The following is a 4903-nucleotide window of genomic DNA, read 5'->3' on the forward strand; positions in this document are numbered from 1 at the left end:
CTATAAATATAACTTTATTTGGAAATAGAGTCTTTGCAGATATAATCAAGAAGTTAAAATGAAGTCATACTGGAATAGAATAGGCTCTAATCCAATGACCAGTGTCCTTACAAGGAGAAGAGACATGCACACACAAGGAGAAGAGTATGTGAAGGAAGAGGCAGAGGTTGGAGTGATGAATGTAGAAGCCAAGAAACACTAAAGATTGTCGGCAACACCAAGAATTGCCGGCAACACCAGAAGCCGAGAGACATGGACTATATTCTTCCTTTGAGACTCCAAAAAGGAACCGACCTTGCTGACACCTTGATTTCAGACTTCCTGCCTCCAAAACTGTGAGAGAATAAATTTCTCCTGTTTGAGGCCACCTACTTTGTGGTACTTTGTTATGGCAGCCCTAGGAAACTAATACACTCTTTTTAACATAGCATTTCCAAACTAATTTGAGATTGGAAACATTTTTTCTTATAATATATACTGATACACAAGAAACACAATTTGGGAAATTCTGGCCCAGGGAAAAGAGGTTGGCGGTCCATTCAGCTCACAAGGGGGTAACAAAAGATGTTAGTAGGACGGTTTTATAGGTTGCATTATCCCCCACTTTCCCATTCCACACCCCTTTTGAGGGAGCTGGTTCTAACAGGACTAACTTTGCTTAGTCGAGAAAACAATCAAAATTCTAGATCCCTCTCGTCCCATTTTTTGCCAGGATGGGGCTAAAATTAGCGTTAAAAGCCTGTGACAACAAGTCACGGCAAGGGGCTGGGGTTAGCCGCCCGCATAATCTTTATCACCTGTCCAAATAAACAGATGGGATTTAAGTAGAAACACTGTGCTGCTTTGCAAATACAATTTCAAAACCAAGTCTTCTAGTCCCGCCCCACCTACCAGATAGCCGCCTTTAAGCCCCTCCCTCCCATTTAGAAATTCCGAAGCTAAGTGTTAGGAAAAAGTAAAGTCTGAGTGTCAAGTTACTACAAAATGGAATTCCAAGCACCCTAAATGCTGGTAATCCGTGTAGTATTGCTAACCATGGTTAATCATATTAATTGGCTTGAGGTTCACCTCCTGAGACTTCCTTGAGCTGGGTCCAATTGTAGTTTGTAATTTTTTTCCCAGAAGCTCACCTTCATGGGTATTATTTCTAGGGAGTCCCCTGTGTCCTGAGGTGGAGAAGTGTTCCCAACAAGAATTTGTTTCTTCTCAGGCCCCAGAGGTTCAAGAGGTTGTGTGTGTGTGTGTGTGTGTGTGTGTGTGTGTGTGTGTGGTTTTGTTTTGTTTTGTTTTGAGCTCATTTCTCAGTTTGAGAATGATATTCCAACCAGGTAATTTACATCTATATCCTGCATCCACATGGCATAGGCTTGGGATTTATATTTCTCACAAGAGACTTTTTTTTTTTTCACATGCATATACCAGACCCCAGACTCAAATGTCCAACTACATCTTAGACAGTTCTCTCCATGTGTGTCACAGATTCCTCCATCTCAACTTCCCAAAATTGCACTCCCCCACCCCAAAAAAATCTATATTTCTCCACAGGATTCCTTATTTCAGTAAATAGCATAAGGTTGCTGGCTGCCAGCTGCCATGTACAGTTGTATAAGTAGCTCACTGCACAAGGGACAAAAAGAGCTGAAATCCAGCTTGCATACTGCTCACCAGGTGACACATCCTGTGGCCAGCAGGAGGTATATAGATGCCACGTGAGCTAGACTCTACATGTTGACTCTATATGACTCTACTGTCAACAATACCACCATCCACCTTGTGGCCACTTTTTCTCCCATAGCTTTTCCCACCCATATTTAAACCATCCCATGAAGTCTTGCCACTTTTACCTCCTAGTTAGCCCTCAAATCTCTCTTCTTTGTGCCACTTGTGCTGTAAGTTGCCAAATTTAGCAGGTAAAAATACAGAACTCCCAGTTAAATTAGAATTTCAGATAAACAACACATAAATTTTAGTATAATTATGCCTCATGCATCCATTCTTTCCTAAGAGAACCCCAATTTCCACTCCAGCCCACACTGCACCCAAACAAAAGAACGCATTTCTTGCCAGATGATCATACCTATACTCACACCATCACCACTGGAAGCTGCTCTCACACCCTCTCCATATTTGGTGGAGGCAGACACATTTCCTCAGAAAACTAGGCCATTGTGGTATTTGGCTTCTTATTTGATATGAGGCTGGATCCCTATAAGAATAAGAAATGTTTAATTATCATGTATATATTTCTTACAAAGTCCAGGTTTGGAAGCTTTGGTGTTGGCTCCTCATGTCAGTAGTGGCTGCCCTATCTCCCAGGCTGGGCTCAAGCTATAACTGTCCTGGAGTTTCCCAGCATTGAAAGGACACCGGGCAACTCAAACAGGCTCCCATGTCCTTTCCCAGAGCGCACTGGGAACTTGGCCAGTAGCCTCCCAAAAGGTGCACCATCCCACATCTGGCACATTGCCGAGGTTTTACTCTCCTGATTTTCCAGCCAGGAAAGAAAAGCCTCTCTAGGCCAGTGCCATGATCTTGAAAAGTTCCAACTCTAAAATACTTCACCAAGTCAAATTCTATAAACGAGGCTTTTACCTACTTTTGGTGGGCCAAATGCCTAAGAGCAAAAGGAAACAGTCTAACCACACTGAGTGCCACGTACTAGAAATGTAGACAAGCAATGGAATCATACAGAACATTCCTAAATCATTCGTGGAATTCTAAAAGTTTAATACACTAATATCTTAATATTTTGATAACTTAGAGTGCAGAGACTGCATAACGGTCTTGGAATTGTCTTCATTTAGCTTATTTGGACTTTAGTACCACTACCTGTATAACATAATTTTCCCTCTAGTCCACAGAGGACATTTTTCATTTTTCCCAGGATCTGATATTAGAGTGCCTTATGTGCAATGGAAGTTAGTACTCTAAGAAATTTATTTGTAAATGTTGTGTATGGGTTGTTTCTGTTAAACCTGTAAACTTTAGTTATTGAAAGTAAGAAATGAACACACGCACGCACACCTGTGCACACACATTTTAATATCCAAAGAATCTAAAGTGAGGTGAAGGGGATCTTCATATCTAATGGGTTCAACTTCTCCGTGCCTAGAAAGAAGAAAGGGCTGGAACAGCTGTAACACTCATATTTTTCCATCTGCCTATGCCTTAGTTCCCCCCAAACACACACGAGTGTGCACACAATGCCTGCCCAAAGTTGGTGATTGAACGCTTCACCTGCCAGCTGTTAGGCGTGCCATGGAATAAGCCCTGGATGCTGAGATGTGCCCACAGAGAACCCCAAATCCAGTGAAAACTGCCCATTTCCAGGAAATAGAATGTGGTCCTGCAACTTCAGAAATGTAATCATTTAATAATATTTTAAATGATATCTACTCAGGTTTAGAGCAGCATCTAGAAATTATATAGACTTCTCTGAAATCTAAAGACTACTGTAAATCTTCTGAAATCATATTTTTTTTTTGGTTGTTTTTCATAATACTTTTACTATGTAGGACTCCTCCCCTCCAAACACCAGAGTACCTGCAGAGAGCAATTTCCTGTTCCACCTAGATAATCTCATCTGGAAATTCCCGCAAAACCTTTTTCGTCTGTATTGCATTCTCCATTAATCACTCACACAGGTGGTTGCAGTTGACATTTTTACGTTTTAAGTAATAGCAGCACAAAAAAAATTTTTTTTTCAGAAGTTAACATATTTGAGAAAATCTGTTGGCAACCTCTTTTTTTCCTTTTCTAAATTATTTGGTTTTCTTTTCTTTCCTGGATTTTGTTGGGGAGCGGGGTGGGTCTTGTGTCCTAGGGGCAAGACAATTATCACAGAGGTATGCTGATGTTAACAGAAGGAGTGGCTGGGCGCAGTTGCCTGCAGTAGCCACACGTTCTCTCCTAGTTCATCTGAAGGCATGTATGAAGAGAGCGTAAATGTACCATGTCCTAAGCCTGCTTCATTCACTTTGGAGCAGTTTGGAGGTAATGTTTTGACAGGGAAAGAAAGCATGTCTCATGTCTTGGGCACTTTGAGTCTTAGCATAGGCCCTAATTCTCTCCATTTAAAGATTTTGGAGGGACCAGATCTGTACCTCTCATTAGCCAACCAGTGGGGTCTCCATAGTGGAAAGGAGATTGGCTATGAAAATGCAGAGTCATTGGTTTGACTGCTGGGAGTCATAGCCTGACTGTAGAGGGTTGGCTTTTGTTCCCACCTTTTCCTCCAAATGTTTGCTTCTCACCTGATTGATGAGAGATCTTAAGACTCATGATTGGTGCTCACTGAGCTGTCACCCTGCTTGGCTGTGTAGACAGACAATACTAAAATGGGGGGATGGAGCTACTGGGCAACAGTATTGATTACCTCGTGGAGATGTAGCGTTCACATTTTTGCTGACATGTATTAAGTGAATAGAAGAGAAAATCTTAAAAGGAATTAACGAAATGAGAATAGTTTTACCAAAATTAATGAAAGCTCACATGTCTGCATTTTACCACTGAATTGACAGCATCCTTAGAAAATCAAATTTAACTGAATAATACTGAATGTGGGCTGTATAGGAGTATTATATCAATGTTAAATTCTCCGAATTTGATACTTGTATTGTGATTGTTGAATATCCTTGACCTTAGGAGACACGTTCCAAAGTATTTAGGTATGTAGGAGTAAAGGGTTATGACGTCTGCACTCACTCCCGCATAAATCAGCAAAATAATAATAGTAATAATATGAATAATATGAGAGCAGAGCACAATTTTAGGCAGATGTTAACGGTCGTAGAATCTAGGTGAAGGATATACAGGTATTCTTTCATTGTACAAATCTCACGACTTTTCTGTAAGTTTGAAAGTTTTCAAAATGTAATATTAAAAAAAAAGCAAAGCACAGTGA

The sequence above is a fragment of the Pteropus medius genome, unplaced genomic scaffold (genome assembly GCF_902729225.1).
Source record: "Pteropus medius unplaced genomic scaffold, Ma_sr-lr_union100, whole genome shotgun sequence".
NCBI lineage: Eukaryota > Metazoa > Chordata > Mammalia > Chiroptera > Pteropodidae > Pteropus > Pteropus medius.